Here is a 21,014-nt window from a genome sequence, read left to right as displayed (position 1 = left end):
ATAAAATAATTCGAAGTGGTCTGCATTCTGTCGAAACTGCCAGACGCGGATCGCGATTTCGATCTTTTTGGATCTCATCAGCGCGTCGCAGGCAGCTGCGACAGAACACAGACCAACTTTTACCTGCTGTCTTAACAGTGCGTTTTAGAAAATACTACAAACGGCGCGGTAAACGCCATCTGTAGCACGATGCTACATTTTAGTATTACGTATGCTCCAACAAAGTCCACTTATGTGGATATCTACTTGATGAAAACGAATCCCGGCGTATTTTTTTTATTATCTCTCTACCTATTTATACAGCGTAGGGTTGAAAACATTAAAGTGAATTAATTTTTGAATTATTTTTTATCGCTACAATTATTGCCGCTGTTACGTCCTCGTCGGGAATCGAACTCGGGTCTTTGGCTTTACGGACAATTACTCTACCACTAAGGGTTGAGTCGTTTTTAACAGAAAGAAATAATAATAATTTGGAAATACCAAAAAAATCGTCTTCAACAGATTTTATGCTTTCAGGGCTCTGTAAGTCGGATGAACTTTTACAATTGATAGCTTTTATAGCTTTTCATGTATCTTTTGCCATCTTTCTACAGTCTTTTGCTGTTAGAGAGGCCCAATATTTACATCTGTTTGACTTTTAAATGTTGCTGACGCCTCATACTTCTCGTTCGACAAACTACGAATAAAGGAGAGTCCATCCGTTCAAATAGGATAATCTACATTCGTATTTTCGGTTTACTTTTACAACTAACAGATGTGTGATTTAAGTCCCACGAATATTACGTTTCCGTCCATTTAAAATTGCCAGTTTTATTCGTATTTGAACAAGGATGACGAAAGCTTTACATCCAGAAAGATCTTGAGATGAATCTTTATCGCGGCTAAACCGTTATTTAATCTTAGGATTCTCCTGGTGCGATTCCAGAAATATATGTATCGTATATGCACACATCTGTTTGGACAAGTAAACTGTACCTGTAATTGCTATTTCGGAGAATATTGTCTCTCAACAGATTGAGAAAGCTTATATACATATATTTTTATTATGGTTTGATGTTAAATGGGACAAGATGTTAAATATACTTAAAAATGTATGTAGTTTGTATAAAGAGCAACAAGCAGTTATAGAGCTAGGGATGCAACGTAGAGAAGTAAATATTAGGAAGGGACTCAGACAAGGATGCACACTGTCACCGCTACTTTTTAATCTATACATCGAAGACGCCATCAACATCATTAAAGACAGTACAACTGTAGGGATAGATGTGCAAGGGCAAATGATTAGTATGCTTAGATTTGCAGATGATATAGCAGTATTAGCATCTAGCAAGGAGGACCTAGAGATAGCTTTAAATAAAATGGAAGCGGTACTGACAGATCAGTACTGTATGAAAATAAATAAAAGTAAAACTAAAATACTGATATGCAAGGGAAGAAAAAGTAGGGAAAGAGCGAATATAAAGATAGGAGACGAAAAATTAGAAGAAGTGGCTGATTTTAGATACCTAGGAAGTCAGATAAGTGAGGATGGAAGGAGTAGTAGGGATATAAAGCAGAGGATAGCGCAGGGTCGTGTCGCCTTTAATAAAAAGAAGTCACTTCTATGCTCGCGAACGGTTAATTTAGAAATTCGAAAAAGGTTGTTAAAGGTGTATGTTTGGAGCACGGCGTTGTACGGGTGCGAAACATGGACAGTGGGCGCGGCGGAAAAGAAAAGGTTAGAAGCGTTCGAAATGTGGTGTTATAGCGGATGATGAGGATATCGTGGGTAGAAAAGGTTAGAAATGAAGAGGTATTGGAAAGAACAGGAGAACAGAGGACTCTATGGACGTCAATAAAAAATAGGCGAGATAGGTTGGTAGGACACCTTAGGCATGAAGGTCTATTCAGAGACATATTAGTGGCAGAAACAGGAGGTAGGAGGGGTAGAGGTAGACCTAGATTAGATTACTGTTCGAAAATAGTTAAGGATATGGGTTGGTCTAGTTTTAAGGTAATGCGAAGATTAGCTCAGGATAGGAAAGAGTGGAGGTACGTGTCTAACTAGTCTTAGGACTGACGACCTTATGATGATGATGATGGTTTGATGATATCTTTTCAATCTGGAAATAATGTTATTGTACGTGGATATTTTTTACATGACCATTCTCATATCTCTTTAGGGAAAGTTTAAACAAATATCGATCATTTTGAGTACATAAGTAACGTCATTCAGGAAGTTATAGACATTAAAAAATAAGTATTACAAAGAGATTCAATAATGTCAGTACCATTTATCCTCTATATTCGTGCTTAATTTAAGAACTCCAGTTTAGATTAAGAATGAACCATTATCGCTTTAGAAGCGTTTGTTTTCTCATAATATTAAAAGCTTTTTTACTAAGAGCTGGCAAGGCAGAGAACTTACTGTTCATCTAAAATCGATAAAAGACCCATTCAGCGGCTGACAGCTTTGTAATTAAAAGCGACACCCTCCTAAGTTTTTTTTTACCAAGATAAAAAAATGTCTTTCTCGCCCTCAGATAGATAGTTATTTCTAAGTGGTATACATCCCTGTTTTCGTTTGATTTACCGTTCACTAAACTTAGACATGATCTCAACTGAAGCTGCAAACTGGAAGATGCACGCATCACTGGATTATTATTGATTTAGTCAAAGCTGTCGACCCATACTAAATTGCGGAAAAAACGAAGAGCGAAAGGTTTTTCTATACGTCAGATATTCTATCGGATTTCCAATATGACTGTCCCAATGTAACTACATTACGAAATTCGATGTGTACCTAAATACGCTCCGCTAGTTCATATCATCTATCCGGCTCGATGGACCATTTATTTTTATGAAATAGAACTTTATTCGCAAATGAGGCGCTTTAATCAAGGAAAAAAAACATGGATACCAAAATAATTAAAACGAAACACAACAGTTGAATTTAGAATATAGAAAATACCATGTAAAACTGGAAGATTGTTATGTTAGTATCTCATACAAAAAAAGTTCTACAATATACATATGTTAACGATTCGTTTAAATTTCATATTTCCAGCCGGCTTGGGCTTTGAATGGCTCACGTCCAAAATATACGATTTCCATAGCCGATAGAATCCTGTGGGAGATTTTACTTATTCGGGGGTGTCCCGCGTTCTTTCCTGCAGTCACCTTCTGCATGTAGTGATTCTATTAGAATAAGCGCGACAACTTTTGACTAGAAATGATCGATAACAATCCCAACACGAAAAAAGGGCGAACGATTCTTAAACTTTCAAGTTTTCCGCGAAACATAGGAAAATCAGAAAAGATCTGCCTCTCGCAAGAAAAAGAAAATCGTTTCGATGTGATTTGCAAATTTTCTTAGAATATAAATCGTCCGCTTTTCACAAAGCACATAACGTACAAAATACAGAAACATATTGTCAAATTAAATTGCTCGGTTAAAAGAAGGATACGGCCATTATGGCTTGTAATTCTACTATAAACAGACGATGAAGTGCCATCTGTAAAACCGATGTTATAACATATTCACTTTTTAAGTAACTTAATAAATCAGGAAAAACTTTTCGAATTAGAAATGAGAAAAATACGTGTTCAATATAGGAAATAAAATAAAAAAAAAAAAGTAAAACAAAAATATACTGTTAAGTAAGGGAAGAAAAAGTAGGGAAAATTGAATATAAAAATAGGAGACGAAAAATTAGAAGAAGTGGCCGATTTTAGGTACCTAGGAAGTCAGATAAGTCAGGACGGAAGGAGTAGTAGGAATATAAAGCAGAGGATACAGCAGGGTCGAGTTGCTTTCAATAAAAAGAGGTCATTTCTATGTTCGCGAACGGTTAGTTTAGAAATTCGAAAGAGGTTGTTAAAGGTGGATGTCTAGAGCACGACGCTGCACGGGTGCGAAACATGGACGGTGGACACGGCGGAAAAGAAAAGGTTAAAAGCGTTCGAAATGTGGTGTTACAGGCGAATGATAAGGATACCGTGGATAGAGAAGGGTAGAAATGAATAGGTATTAAAAAGAATAGGAGAACAGAGGACTCTATGGTAGTCAATAAGAAATAGGCGAGATAGGTTAGTAGGACACCTTCTCAGGCATGAACGCCTAGTCAGAGGCAGAAACGGGAGTTAGGAAGGGTAGAGGTAGACCTAGATTAGATTACTGTTCGAAAATAGTTAAGGATGTGGGATGTTATAGTTTTAGGGAAATGCGAAGATTAGCTCAGGATAGAAAGAGTGGAGGTACGTGTCCGACCAGTCTTAGGACTGACGACCTTATGATGACAGGGAATAATTTTCTAATATAATTACTGGCAGTTTTTAGTTAAATTTCATCATCAATTTATGCTGGCGAGGCAATATTGGAAAGATGTTTTCTGTTAATTATGGTTGACGGAGCTACAAAGAGCGTGCCGATTTCGATTTACACCAATGCTTAAATTTAGCTGTAGACTACTGTATCCCTTAATAAATTATAACCCGTTACGGTCCCTATATATAAGCGTTAAGTAAGGAATTATATTCGACATTCTAAAATCCCTAAAATAATCATGGCACGTGGAGCAAGATATTGATTAAGAAAGAAGAAACGATTGGTAAAGTATTACTAACAGTTTTATTCAAAGAGTATTATTATTATGCCAGGAAGTCGATTGTGTAGATCTCAAGGGCCGTACTTAGTAATGCGACACGAGAATCAAACCCACTCTACGGCTTGTATTATAAAAATGCTTCAGAGGATTGAATTCTATCCAAAAAAAATCCAATATTCTAATTCCACCATTTGTGATTACTTTCATCAGATATCGTATAACATTATGCGTTACAATTTAATAGAATTCCTTTAACGGGTCCCTAAAAGTCTTTATTTGTTTCTTAGGACATCACCATCACAAATTTGCACGGGTTCAACAAGTAGGTACATCAATTTTTTTTTTTCGTTAGACAGTGCTGACGTTAAACGTCTTATTATAGCTCGCGCAATAAACTTTTAAAGAAGTTCGGAGAAGAAAATTACAAACTAATTATTTACGGTGGATTTTCTTGTAAAAAGAAAAGTTTTCCTTGGAAGCAACTAACTTAAAGACGAAGTTGATCTCGTTCTCCCATCAGAAATTCTCCGTGCTATTTCGAAATGCATTTCGTTCCTTGCACTATCAGGATCAGGTGAATCGAAAATTTAATGGAGACCAACATGCTCTTTCATCTGCGAACTAAATAGGTAAAGACATTAACGTGTGGTAAAAGGCAGATGTTCCCGGTTTCTGCGAAATATGAAAGGGGAACACATGCCATCAAATGTTGAAGCATTTTCCACGAGTTCACATGGTTACCATATCAACGGTAAACCCGTATTGGTCCAGTTACTTAGATAATAGTTTTACTTTTGCGCCCGACGATTTTTTTCGATTCACTAGACAAGAAAATAAGAGAATCGTCGATCCGAAATTTTTAGGTCAATCCACTTTAACCAGTAAACCTTTTGCTACCGTATACAGTCAATTTTAATCTAGCTAGCTCCGAAAATACGAAAGCTTGAGAATATACATATGTATTCACAGACGAAATACATGGTAGAATTATTAGTTGAGCTTAAGAGCCGTTATCTAAATGAACTTAATATACTATATGTGAAAGCTTTCTTGAAAGTATTCAAACGTAGAACTAAAATAAACAAATGATAGTAACAAATCCTTCTAGAGAAAATTAGGTTTCTCCTGAAAAGTTACGACTTTCCACAACATTCATGGGCTATTAGGAAATATAGCGTATACACTATCAAAGTGGACATGCTTAACATAATTTTATCAGTTACAGGGACTCACATCATCGATGACCTCAAAGACATATATATGGTAACATACGAAGTCTGTTCAAAAAGTATCGCAAATTTTGTATTTTTTTTTCAAAAATCATCTAACTATTCATGAATATCTATTTTATTCCATTCAAAGTAATCTCCACCAGATATTATACACTTGTGCCAATTTTTTGTGATCTTATTCACCTCGTCCTTCGATGTCTTCTTTATCTCCTCAGTCGTAGAGTAGCGTCGTCCTTTCATGGGCTTCTTCAGTTTCTGGAAGAAGAAAAAGTCACAGGGGGCCAGATCTGGGGAATACGGTGACTGCGGCATTATTAGTGTGTTGTTATTGGCCAAAAATTCACGCACAAGCAACGATCTGTGAGCAGGGGCGTTATCATGCAAATTGCTCATAACATGCAGATAATATTCCTCATTGACCATGCTACCGTGTGGCAAGAACTCATGGTGCACCACGCCCCTGCAATCGAAGAAAACTGTAAGCAAAATCTTCACATTCGACCTAACTTGACGCGCTTTTTTTGGTCTTGGCTTGTGCGGCAGCTTTCATTGGGATGATTGAGCTTTGGTTTCCACGTCATAACCATAAACCCATGATTGATCACCAGTTATGACCCTCTAAAGCAAATTTGGGTCATCGCGGACAGAGTCCAACAGCTCCTTAGAAATGTTAATGCGATGCTGTTTTTGATAGAAACTAAGCAATTTTGGTACGAATTTCGCGGCGACCTGTCTTATGCCCAAATCATTGGTAAAAACCGAATGGCAGGAGCCAGTCGATATGTTTAAGTCGTCAGCAACTTCTCTAACAATGATACGACAATTGACCGATACTATTTTCATTTGGTACTACCGATAAACGTTGCTTCGTTCTAAAGTAGCTTCACCATATGCTACAGTCAACATTCGGAATGCATTCAAAATTCGCGATGCTTTTTGAACAGGCCTGGTATGTAGGTATCCTTGATCGATATTACTATGTTCACTAGGAGCACGGGTTTCGATGTGACCATATCTATCGGATAGATTAAGTCATTAAAGGTTCTACAGATGTTTTCGTACTAAAAATTTGCACCTGATAAACACGTTCTCATTTCCGCTACATTAATTTCAAATTTTGCAGAATAATTTCTGCAAAAGAAAACCTAATTATTCAAGAACACTAGTTGCTTTATTCATTATTTTTAGTGAAGGTGAACGTTAATTAAAGCAATTGTTTCATCATCGTTGAATCTTCTAGAAATACGTACCTACTGTTTCCTTCACAGGTTTTGCGTCACAGTTATAACGAGAAATTTAATTAAAAATTTCAAACCCTTCTCCGCCACTTTCAAATCATTTTCTCTTTTTGTTGTTCCCTATTGTCTCGAATGAAATTCCAGACTTTTCACGAGATGTACAGCACGTTCATTACAAACGGATACAAAAGTTAAACAGAAAAATTTATCAAAAGATACTATTAGTTGTATCCGTCCAAATTTGGGCTACTACAACATCGTGCCTATGAATTTGAGATGTATAACTGATTATTAATTAATTAAAAACACCCAACACCTGAAAATATTGAAATATTGATGACCTGAACATGTCTTTTTCTTTCGACTACAATGTTAAGTTGGTTCTCGGGTTAGGGTTCCGTACGCCCGAATGAAAAACGGAACTCTTATAGGATCATTCGTGTGTCTGTCTGTTCGTTATCCGTCCTTTATTGGGACTCTGCGCTGAAAGTAATATTTTAGCATTGAACAGAAGCTGGTCTTTTGACAAGAAGCGGTTTAAACAGACGGCGATCAGTTCAATTTTTCATGAACCGATGCCTAAATAATTGATTTTTCTCTGATATGCCAATTTATTCGGCATCTGAGCCCACCGTACAGGATAGGCACAGCGACTACAAACTGAAGTAAATTGCAGTAGAACCTGCTTATAACATGACATCGAAGGGAAATGACAAACACGTCATACTAAGCGGTCGTCATACAAAGCATAGTCTTAGAAAAAAAAATCGGTTGTCTGTAAAGTCGGTTTACTGTAGATAGTTGAACGTGACAACGTCATAAGAAAATACTGATGGAATGGTTTCATTTTTCAAAAGAAAATTTTAATTTTATTCGTTTGATATATATATTTTGTATGGATATAGAGAAGGAGGTAAATGGAAATGTATTATTGTATAGCAGCTGTCCACGCGGACGCATCGCTCACTCAAGTAGGAGAGAGACAGATGTCGAACGCTGCCGAACGCGGAGGCCGATTGTGTCTCTTTGTCGCTCGTTCCGCGCTCTCGCTTGCACTTCAAGCCTTAAGTGGAACGCCTCAGAGCGAGGTAACGCGGCATGAGTCATGTTTTTTCGTGCGTGCATCGAATTATAAGACGTTGTCACGTCAAAAACAACTTTCTATTTTGGTTAGTTATTTAGTTTAATAGAGAGAAAAACTACATATTTTATTTAATTATTTACAGAAAAAGAAAAAGATTGACGAATTGTAATATCAATATACATAAGAAGAGTCAGATAAATGAGCGAAAATGTTATTATTAATCCTTTGGGTCACTATAGCCGGATATAATTTCTTGATAATCAGCCATAATAAATGATGTCATTTTAAACGGAGTCATTATATCCAAACTTTTCTGTAAGGAATTTAAAATGAAAACCAAACTTAACACCGCAATTACTTATCAACACAACATCTACATATATTTATACGTATAAATAGATCTTGCAAGTATTATCTGAACTAAATAAGAACCTACCAAAAATAAAGCCTATCCTTTCAATAGAACCGTGTTGTAACATCTGAAGTTTATTTCTAATTAATGATAACGTTAATAGATGATGCTGTTATGTATATTGTATACAGTTATGCGTATGATACATTTGTAATACAAAACGGTGCATCTATCTCATCTGATGATACGACTTTCTGGAATTATCTTACATTTACGCCTAATAGTAGAATGAAACTTAATTAACTAGGCTGGTAATAATATGATAAATTTTGTGACAAAATCAATTATCTATAGGGTAAATTTGGACAATGACTCATGAAATACTTTTGCTTGCGTTGCCAACATGTTAATGGTACACCTTCTAATAACCTATTAAACGTGAACGTTAGTCTTTAATAAATAATTCTTCGTAGTCATTTTTAAAGTGGCTGCATGTATTACATGGATTTCGTTCATTGTCAAAGCGTAAAGAGAAAGATCTCTTGAAAAGTTCCGTTCAAACACAAATTTAATTTCCCGCCTTCCATTGAGTACTCAAACTTCTCCATCAGAAAGGACATTTTGATGCACTTTTATACCTTAAAGTTTAATCTTTAAAGCTTTTGAATAGGTAATTTAGCAAACGCCGCGGTGTTTCACGAACACTTTAATCGCACGTCACAGTCGTCAGAATAAATCCGTTTTGTACGATAGGAAGTGAAAAGGAAGTTAATATTTTTTATGTACCTTTACTGGATCAACTATAATTCTCTCTAGTTTACCTTAAAGTTAATTGCTTTTGAAAAAGAAAAAGTTTCGTTAGTTGCAAAGTAATGACTACAGGAGTTTTACTTACTAGAAACGTTTCCATTGATGTACAATTGACGTATATATATATATATATACGTCAAAAACTTTTTTCAAAGACAAGCAACTTTTATTGCTCTCACTCATTATCTTTTAAAACCAATTCGAAAGCTTTCGAGTGAAGGTAATACCAATCTTCCAACAAAAAAAAAGGAATGAAAACCAACAGCATCAAGCTATTAAAAAGTTTGATGAAAAATTTATAAGCCAAAAGACAATTAACTACAAGTGTTCAGAAATATATATCGCAAGCTTCTTTTCCCATTGCTAGAATATTATTCAAGAATTAATATGGGCAATTAAAGAAATTTAAAAATTCCCAAAGTTCCTTTGCCAAGTACTTTACCCGTAATCAGTTATCAATCAACTTCAGGATATTTTCAAAGGTTGGTTTCGATATTGTACAAGTGTCTATTAATTACATTTAATACCTACCACAGTTAATTAAATTCCTTTTAATGGTTATTTACTAATTTAATAAAATAGGTCAAATGTTACTTCGTTGACGTTAATAATTAATACAGAAAATGATATTCATTGTTAATTTTAACATATGTATTGCATTTTAGAATTTATTATATGAACTCCGATAGAATTTAACAAAACAAAAAAAGTGAAAATTTTTCATCAGTGTATCATTTTCTATATTCACTATCATTGTCATAGAGTCGTCAGTTATACTTTCAGGAATCGTGGGAATGGGTGGGTGGTGGTGGTTCGGGTGAGAAAGATGAGACGGACGAAATGAAGACAGAAGAGAATGAAAGATTATCTGTGGAATATTACAGCCGCAGCATATGCCTAAGTGATCCAAGGAAACCACAGAAAAACTTGGACCAAGGCAGACGGACCCGGAATCGAACCGGCGTCCTCCCGAATGCTAAGCAATGGTCTAAACCTCTAGTCCATACCGCTCGGTTGCTTGAACATACATACATCTCCACTCTTTACTGTCCTGAGCTAATCTTCGCATGTCCCTAAAACTAGAGCACTTCACATTCTTCATTATTTATGAACTTATTAATCTAATGCAGATCTATTTCTACTCCTTTCTACTCCTGTTTCTGCTTCTTGTATATCTTTAACTAGCCCTTCATGCCCGAGAAGATATTTATTTAACTATTAAAATGAATGAAAAACGAAAGGATAGAATTGTGCTTAGGTCAAATCCTATGGGCTTATTTTAGATATCCACGATATTATTTAACTGAAACTTTTAATTAAAAATCGCCAACTTTTTCACAAGTTGGACGTGTTTTAATGCTAAAATTCGGTCACGGTCGCAGCTAAAATGTGGTAGCGGTTGTAGCTAAAGCTTCCGCCGATGAAATCACTAGGTATTGGGAAACACCCCAGTTAAAATATCATGTTGTTAATTGTAGGTACAGACCATCCTTTTTAATTGGGCACTCTGGGTCCCCTAATTGTTGAATAAATTTAGAATTTTGCTTATTTATTTTTTTGGCTGTTTTAACAAAATACAGTCTTATGTCAAAGTCATAGGGGTCTAGGACCTCCAATAGGATAAAGACGCCCCTGGGTAGGCACCATCCATCCTTTGGGCGGACTACACTAGTAAAAGAGTGGTTACATATAGGAAGAGTGATAAATGAAAGCTTTTCAACGAATTTTCACTAACCATTCTTGAATTTATTGAGAACCGTATCAGGTTTATAGACGAGTCATTTACGTATGCAATATAACACTTGACATATATGCAAATGCCTGCATTTTCAAAACTACACAGCACGTCATCGGCTATATCTGACATTACAGAATTGCTTTCTATAGCTGACAGTTGCTGTTACATTTGATAAATTCTCTTCCATAACTGTAGGTGTTTAATATATACGTATGTATATACGAGTTCTGTTCAAAAAGTATCGGGAATTTTGAATTTCCGCGGTTTACGTACATACGATTGTCGATTTTTTTTTTGGCGTTTTGTTGATACTGATGTCTCTCCCTTGACAGCTGGTTTGTTTGCAAAGATTTTGGCTCGTCTTCGATTTTTGCCTGTTCCAAAAAATGGATCAAAGGAATTTTGTGACAAAAAAAAATAAGTGCGCGGATGCATTCCGAATGTTGACTCTGACATATGGTGAAGCTATCTTGGACCGAAGCAACATTTATAGGTGGTACACAATATTCTCAGAAAGCCGAGAAGATGTGAACGACGAAGAACGTGCCGGACGCCCCAGCACGTCAACAACAGACGAAAACATTGATTAAGTGAAGAAAATAGTATTCATCAATTGTCGAATTATTGTTAGAGAAGTTGTTGAGGACCTTAACATATCCATTGGCTCCTGCCATTTGATTTTTACTAATGATTTGGGCATTAGACGGGTCGCCCTGATATTCGTACCAAAATTGCTCAATTTCGACCAAAACCAGCATCGCATCGCATTACATTGCTAAGGAGCTGTCGGACCCAAATTTACTCTAGAGGGTGAAAACTAGTGAAGAATCATGAATTTATGGTTGCGACGGATCAAATTTACTTCAGGGGGTCATAACTGGTGACAAATGATGGGTTTATGGTTATGACGTGGAAACCAAAGCTCAAAGCCTAAGACAAAAAAAATCGCGTCAAGTTAGGTCGAATGTGAAGGGTTTGCTTACAGTTTTCTTGGATTGCAGGGACGTGGTGCATCATGAGTTGTTGCGACACAGTAGCATGGTCAATAAGGAATATTACCTGCATGTTATGAGCAATTTTTGCGAAGAAATCCGCCAGAAACGCCCCGATTTGTAAAAGAACAGAAATTGGTTTTTTGCAGCATGACAACGCCTATGCTCAGACATCGTTGTTTGTGTGCGAATGTTGTGGCCAACCGTATTCCATAGCTCTGCCCCCCTGTGACTTTTTCTTGTTACCGAAACTGAAGAGGCCCATGAAAGGTCGACGCTACGCTTCGATTGAGAAAATTAAGACGGTATCGAAGCAGAAGCTGAAGAAGATCACAAAAGTGCTTCAAGGATTGGAAAAAAAGTTGGCACAAGTGTATAATATCTGGTGGGGATTACTTTGAGGTGTACAAAAGAGATATATATAAATAATTTTTGGGTCATTTTTTACATTAGTTGACATTGGAATTGAGACATGAAGTTTAGTCAGGTAGGTAGTATTCACCAAGTAGAATCGTGTGGTAGTATTAATTCCGTGCGGAAACCAATGTAGCTTGAGATACAGGCTCCTAAAGTTTTCTTAATCGGAGGAAATTCCGATTGGTACGGCCCTGGCTGCAGCCCTTCGTCAGCTGTTCTCGCCAAAAATGCATTGATGACGTCATTGTTTAGTTAGGTAGATGTATGACAGACTCGAGTTTGTTTAATGCCCCTGCTGATACATTAGAATAATGTTAGGAAGATATGTTTTAGGACAAACGATGTTTGGCGGGAACAGCTGACGGAAGGCTGAAGCCAGGGCCGTACCTACCGGAAAGAAAACTTTAAGAGCCTGCATCTCAGTCACATTTATTTTTAAACAAATAATAAACAAAATTCTAGTAAATACTACTACACTACTTTACTTGGTGAGTACTACCTACTTCACTAAACTTCATGTCTCAATTCCAATGTCAACTAATGTAAAAAATTACCAATTTTTGAAAAAACACAAAATTCGCAATACTTTTTGGACAGACCCCGTACGTAATTTCAAAAAGCCAGCCGGTTAAGAGAACAGCTCACATTTTCCGATCGTTGCGAAAAAGCTCTCTTCCATTGTTAGGTACCCCGATACGGTTTCCTCTGGTAGTGTTATTAACTTGACACACTTCATCAAGGGAAAAACCACTTGTTTACTTGATTTAATCTTGACCCGTAACTTTTAAAGCCTTCTCAAAGCCCGTTGAACCTTTATTACCTTGTCACATACATCGCGTTTAAGGGCTGACATAATAAACGAATCTTAAAAGTGTGTAACGCACTGCCATAAAAAAAAACAACTAAAACGTATCACCTTGCAAACTTAATTATCGTCCGTGACGTTAGACATAAAAATTCTAATAATAATTGTTTTCGAAGAACTTTAAAATCACTAAAAAGGCAATAAAAAGGAATTATTCTACTCTAGAGGGGTGGTAAAAAGTGCAGTCGAATTATCCTTTTTTGGAAGTCGGTTGAAAATATATATAATGATTGAAATAAGGAAAATTAATGTAGAAATGTTTGTAACATCCCGGCGCATCCACCAAAATTTCTTATTTCAATAACTAAAGAGAACTAAGAAAACAAGAAATTAAAGTTAACTCATTAGTTAATCGACACTTTGTCATTAATAAAGACTCCCCCAATACAACTATATTAAAAAACATTTAAAGGAATTTTGTGTTGGTATTAAATGGATAAATACGTACATGGACTATATAAGTAATTAGAGAGATAGTCCTAATACAATAATAAGCAAAAAATTAATTAAATTAGTTTTCTTGCGAAATCGTCCAAAGAACAATTGAAACTGGATCTCATTAAATAATTCTCAGTTTTTTTGTGTCAGAACTTTTTCGTGGTCTGTTAGAATTTAATTTCCTTTCTCCTTTGGTCATAAATTATACACTTCTTTTTTTTCATGAAGAATTCTTTGCTGGACAAGGTAATTACCGGGTCTAGAAGTAAAAGCGGTCATGACCCATGTCTCCTTTGTTTGACCTATACATAATTGTAAATTCCTTCCATGTTCGAAAGAGCAGATAATCCTCCACCATTTCTGATCTCGTTGAAGTTTTAATACACTGAAGACTAACTAAAAGTAAACACTAATACTCGCCTTGAATTTATTCATAAGGTGTCGGAATTGCACCAAGTATGTACCATTTCTTATGTTGTCCGAAAGTCCTGTCTTTTAATAGGTTTTATTACATTACTGAATGTTACAATTGAATTATTTCATTATTATCACACAAGGTACTGATAAATTCAACTCAGAATGTATCTAAGTTTGAACAGCTTTCATAGAAGCATTACTATCATCATCATCATCATCATCATAAGGTCGTCAGTCCTAAGACTGGTTGGACACGTAACTCCACTTCTTCCTATCCTGAGCTAAACTTCGCATTTCCCTAAAACTAGAACAGCCCACATCCTTAACTATTTGCGAAGAGTAATCTAATCTAGGTCTACCTCTACCCCTCCTAACTCCTGTTTCTGCCTCTAATATGTCTCTGACTAGACCTTCATGCCTGAGAAGATGTTCTACTAACCTATCTCGCCTATTTTTTATTGACTTCCATAGAGTCCTCTGTTCTCCTATTCTTTCCAATACCTCTTCATTTCTAACCTTTTCTACCCACGATATCCTCATCGTCCGCCTATAACACCACATTTCGAACGCTTCTAACCTTTTCTTTTCCGCCGCTCCCACTGTCCATGTTTCGCACCCATACAACGCCGTGCTCCAAACATACAGCATTACTATGGTATAAATTAAATCGCACAACCTTTAACCACAAAAAATAAAAAGAAAACTTTTTCACTTAGTTTATTAATATCTCCATTGATCACTCACGTATTTCGCATTCGTTAGGGCATCTTCAGGAGCTTTTAATATAAACTTCTGCAATCTTCTATGTAATTGCCTAATTTGTATTAGTTTCTTAGCAAAGTATTATGACGGGGGAGAGAATTAGTAGTGGCTTATTTTCATAATTGGTTTGTTCGTTAAGATGTTTCACCAATAAATCACAGACCAGATATTAGATTATATAAATCACAAAGTAATAAGACAAAGATGGTGTATCTCTTTTACTTGTAAGTTCTAGTTGGGCTTTTAGTGCACATTATTCGGGCCTGTTCGTCAAGTTTCATCTGACCGAATTGAAACTTTCAAGAAATTCCCTTCAAAGAAGGGCTTGTTGATATTTACTATCTTGTTAGCCCTTTCAAATGTGAAGAGCCTTTAGTTATCCTTTAACTGTATTAAATTTTAGCATTAGACCTTCCACCTTCTCTTGCGTGAAACGTCTCCGAATGTTGCTACATCCACAAATGTGGACATTTCAAGGGCTTCTCTGGTTGGGGTTTGGGGTAAGATTGCATTACCGCTTCCATTGACTGAACTGCTTTTTGTTGTCGTGACAAAAGTGCTTTACCATTAAAATGTTAAAGTGTCTCCTATTTGGAAAAGGACCTCTTAAGTAACACGAACAATTACCTATCATTATCTCAATGAGCCGAGAGCATTGGTGCCGATTCTTTTCTTGGGATTCAATTCAACTTCGTTCTGTTTGTTCCGCGTAATAGCTGACTAATGTAATGTTCGTTTTAGTCAATCTTGTTGTAAAAATCGTTCTAAAACATTGTTTTTCGAGAGTATCGTAAATTTTCTTTTATAGACGCCATTACTGATGGCGGACGTACGTAGCCCTATCGCTTCTTTGTTCGCATTTTTCTTTTACGTACGTTATTTAATCGAGCCTCTTAAAACGGTTTTCTTTTACGACTAGTTTCCCTTTTCGTTTGCAAAGGAAAAAAAAAAGAGTAAGGATGGTATAAAAGTCCTTATTTATATTACGTTTAAAGGTCGGCACGTTGTTGCACGAACAATTTCGGCGCTTTTGGTTACAGAAAATAGGTAATTTTGTGGATATGACGAAAAATATACCCGAAAGTTTTAAATCGATTCATATCTTTTTGAAAGGAAATGAAAAATCGCGTAAATGGTGATTTTTATCGATTCATTACTACGCGCTTTATATTTATAAGTTTGGTAACACCTGCCAGTGGCAAATGGTTTGTTATATTTTCGATAAAATTACTGAAATGTAAAAACAGACGCCTTGGTGTAAAATGGCTGCCAATAGTTCCTTTACATACAAGAACCCATTGTAATCAAAGGGATGAAAAAATAAGACCCTTCCAAAATGCCTCCGAAAATCCGGCTATTACGCGTCCCGGGCGGTCGGTAGGACGGGAGAGCTGCGGGGAATTGGGATTCTACCACCATGCCTGCGTTTCCCGCTGCTTGACCCTTTTCGACGTATTAGTGCCGGTTTTTCGAAGACGTTTTTGAAATGTTCTATGTTTTTTTCTCCTTTTTGATTATACTGAGCCTGTTGATCAAATCTTCGCAAATACAAAGAGATTTGAAAATTTCCTAAAAGTTAATTTTTAACCGATCGGCACCCATGTTATCAAAGCCTTTGCCTTCACATTTCAGTGATTTTCTCGAAAACATACAAATATTTTTTACTAAAAAATTTAACACATATCAAAAGTTAACAATTTACTTCAAACAGACCTTCCTTCAAAGTGTATCAACCGAGCATTAAATCGATAAAGAATCGCGACTTTTCGCGGTTAACAATTCTGCTTGCAAAAAGTTATGAATCGATTTTAAAATATGTTGATAACGCACAAGTACTCTTGAAATGATTATGCAATATCTTGATGCTAACGTATGCAGAACACCATGTAGAGGGTAACTAACAAGAAACTAATGAAGGTAAACATAGCAAAAAGGGTACACCATTTTATAGAAGGTAATTTACATAATACCTAAGTCTTGTTCTGCTTACTCCTAAGGAATTCTCAGAAGTTTTGATGCAGTAGTTTTTTAAGAATTCCGGGAAAATAATAATAAACAATTGCATTAACATTATGAATACAAACTAGAAATTAATAATTCCAAATTATTTGGAGTTATTAAATTAGATAAATATGCCTTTAAAGAATTTCTTTTATTAATAATTTTAGGATTTACTGGCCCTTATTCCTGTTTATCTTTCGGGTTTTAGTCGTTTAAGTAATGAGTTTTAAAGTTCGGTTCTAAAAACGAAATGAAAGAGAACTGAGTAGTTCAAGATTAAACATTCTTTTAAACAAAAAAAAAGTAATAATAATACCGTTTAGAAGCTTTCAAATAGAATTAACGTTAAATTAAACATCCCTAATATTAAACAACCTATCATTTCATGGCTTTCTTCTTCAAATTTTACAAACAAAATCTTAGCATATATTACAAACACGATCCTGTATTAATCAGTATAGTTTAATAATTACCGACCGGTCGAAACAATTCGTCGAGTTCTACAAAAAATATTTTTGTTGAATCAAACCAAATTTTATTTTTAAATAATTTTATAGCGTGGTTTGTTGGATACACCTACGATCGGAACAAAATCGCAAAATATATTGGTGTTTTATGGTAAGGTATCGGATTGCAATAAAGAATATTGCAGCTGTTGGAATACAAGTCAGAAAAAGTTCGAACTGTACCAATAAAAATTTTCACAATCAATAAAAATTTTAGTTCAGAAGAAACTCAAGTTTAGGACGACATTCAAGCAAGTTGTTGTACTGAATACGTGGCATAAATTTCGGTCATAATTTTTTGTTTCAAGCAAAATTTATTGAAGAAATACCTATTTGGAAAACGTACAGCATTAATGTACTATCTATTTTCTAGCATATTTACGTATATATATTTTCCTTATTTTCAATACATGCTATTTAGTAATGAACTTTAATTTAAAATTTATTTTTTACTGTGCTTCATATTGTTTATTTTGATCATCGTTGAACTGTTTATGAAGAACGAAAACTCTTAAAATAGTTTATAAAGTAGGGAATTTTCTAAAGAAGCAGCAGCTCCAAAAACATTTTACCCTCGCGGTACATTCAGAACAAAGGAAAAGTTGTTTTACCTGTTTGCCGGGTGGCTGTTGGAAGTTGAAAACTCGGAAGGAAGTTCGGCAGCGGTCACATACAGAGAGAGAGTGAAGCTTTCGATTGCGGACTGACGTCGTTTGAAAACGTAAGCGCAACTGATATCCTGATCCGGTGGAAAACACCTCCGGACTTTTCCGGACGCGCTCGACAACTCTTCGTAGTTGCGATGGTAAGCACAAAAGATTTCCATAAAGTGCTGATTACATTTGCAAATCTGATGGAAAAGGATTCGATTCAATTGGCAAATACACGTACTACACACTATTTACATAATCAGTAATTGCAATACCTATCACGCGCCTATATCCTTCTCAAAGGGGTCAAGACATTTTATACACAACACCTTTTACCCCCTTGCCCCCCCAATGACCATGAACGTAATATTCAAATAAGTGGCTGCAATTACTATTTTATTTGTGCGTATGGCAAGCAAGTACAACATCCAGGGCTGATTGAAGACCATAAAAAAAATCAAAAGTACGGTTACATGTAAGGATGTGTGCTGCATTGGCATATTGAAGTGCCCCATAAATATTGGGTTGTTCGGAAAGTCATTTCGTTTTTTCCCGACAGAGGATTTAATTGTATTCTTTTGCACCCAACTTCACATTTAAGCCGTATAATTTTTATATGCTTTGAGAGCTCATATAGCAAGGCTTGTGTGTGAAAAATTTCAATTAATTCTACGCAGTAGTTTTTGGTTGGTGCCCTTTTAAATATGGAGAGCGATAAGCAGCATTTTCGACATATCTTACTGTTTTACTACAGAAAGGGTAAAAATGCTGTTCAAGCCAGAAAGAAATTGACTGATGTGTATGGAGAAGGTGTGTTGACAGTACGCCAGTGCCAGAACTGGTTCGCTAAATTTCGATCCGGCAATTTTGATGTCGAAGATGCACCACGTTCGGGAAGGCCGGTTGAAGCTGATAAAGACGCGATAAAGGCATTAGTTGATGTGAACCGGCGAATAACAACACGTGAGATCGGATTGAGGTTAAATTTATCAAATTCAACAGTTTATGACCACTTGAAAGGCCTGGGATTATCCTCGAAGCTCGATGTATGGGTTCCCCATGTTCTCACAGAGAGAAATCTGTGTCGCCGCATTGACGTCTGCGATTCGCTTCTCAAACGTCACGAAAATGATCCGTTTTTGAAGCGCATCATCACTGGGGACGAAAAATGGGTTGTATACAACAACGTCAAACGCAAGAGGTCATGGAGCAAAAAAGATGAACCGGCTCAAACCATTTCCAAAGCCGATATTCACCAAAAAAAGGTGATGCTGTCTGTTTGGTGGGATTTTAAAGGAATCGTTTTTTTTTAGCTTTTACCGGATAACACAACGATTAATTCGGAAGTCTACTGTCATCAGCTGGACAAACTGAATGATGCACTTCAACAGAAAAGGTCAGAACTAATCAACAGGAAAGGTGTAGTGTTTCACCAAGACAACGCGAGACCTCACACAAGTTTGGTCACTCGCCAAAAGCTTTTACAGCTTGAATGGGATACAATGCTACACCCACCATATTCTCCAGACCTGGCACCATCGGATTATTATTTGTTCCGGTCACTCCAAAATTTTTTAGACGGTAAAACCTTCACCTCAAATGAGGAGGTCAAAAACCTCCTCGATCAGTTTTTTGCCAGCAAAGACCAAAAATTTTATGAGCGTGGAATTATGCTACTAGCAGAAAGATGGCAAAAGGTGTTGGACCAGAACGGTCAATATATAATTTAATAAGGTATTTGTTTATTATACGAAAACTGTCTTTCATTTCCACAAAAAAAACGAAATTACTTTCCGAACAACCCTATAGAAGTCATGCGGCAATGCTCTGTGCAATTTTCTAAAGGATGAAATTTTTTAATTAAAAGTAAAAGAATGTACAAAAACCCTTCCACACATCCAGCCTGTGTAGGAAATTGTTAACATATCAAACATAAAGGAATAATACTTACGTATTACAAGATTGTATACTTATACATAACGGTAAAACAAAGGGTAGAAACGTCCCAATTGAATTTTATATAATATATATACTCATGTCCGGGGGTAAAATGTCTCAGGGGTTAAATGTTCCGAGTGTAAAGTGTCCTGCATTCCTACGGTAAAATCTTCGCAAGGATCAAGATCCTTAGCAGTATGAAATGCAACAATTGCCAGAAAATTAGCAATTTTAGTCACTTATACAAAACGTTATTTAGCATAAATCGAGTTTTTAATTTAATAATCATCCAGCCCTACTGTTTCATTCATTCATTTCAAACATTCTGCTCAATTTAAAGACAAAGAATGAATAAAAAAGAATGCATTAGTTTAAAATGGATAATCTACAATCGTGTTTTTTGTTTATGAAATTAGCATCTATTAGTATCTATGCAATAGTTAATCACTGTGAATCTTGAAGAATTAAATACTTTAAAACTTTCACGTAATTTATTAATTATNTTGTAATTAGTGCATTCGCAACTAATTTAAATTTTAAATTTTCAACAGTCGAATAATTTAAAAATATTATAATAGCAAACGGTTAATATTATATCTCTGTAAAAGCCAATTAAATCATAAATTTTCATCGCTCTCTGGCTACGTATGTAGCTACACAGAAATACAAAAATAGGGTAGGTATTGATAGTGTTGTGTGTCATTCACAAGAAAACTTCAGCCTGTTAGTGAGAGTTTCAATTGGAGTTTCTGATGTTGTCGTTATCACTAGTCGTCAAGGATTGCTGATCAACTTTTAATGAATTTATACATCGCTGGCTAACAGAGTCGTGCTCCAAATAGACACGCGAACTCACTACATTTTCTATTTGCAATATCCGACATTAACAGCAGGTCATATATGTAGAATGTTCTTGATATATGAATTAAGCCTCTTTCGTATTAATACCGTTTGAAATGACGACTACTCTGGAATTGCAACTACA

At 35.8% G+C, this 21,014-nt stretch overlaps 1 protein-coding gene across 2 annotated transcripts in view; it reads right to left on the bottom strand.

The window, feature by feature from the left end:
• The window catches only part of LOC108733190 (GTP-binding protein Di-Ras2), a 72,550-nt gene that overhangs the window by 20,278 nt on the left and 31,258 nt on the right, over window positions 1-21,014 (bottom strand). Inside the window, exon 2 of one of the 2 annotated variants that reach the window (XM_018464267.1) lies at window positions 18,053-18,291. The exons of the other annotated variant lie outside the window; for it this stretch is intronic. The gene's annotated coding sequence lies outside the window, so the exon portion shown is untranslated. The remainder of the gene's footprint in view (window positions 1-18,052; window positions 18,292-21,014) is intronic. 2 annotated transcript variants of the gene reach the window in all.

Source organism: Agrilus planipennis, unplaced genomic scaffold (assembly GCF_000699045.2).
Source record: "Agrilus planipennis isolate EAB-ADULT unplaced genomic scaffold, Apla_2.0 scaffold1, whole genome shotgun sequence".
NCBI lineage: Eukaryota > Metazoa > Arthropoda > Insecta > Coleoptera > Buprestidae > Agrilus > Agrilus planipennis.
The sequence above is the reverse complement of the archived record's forward strand: the minus strand, read 5'-3'. Positions and strand labels throughout refer to the sequence as shown.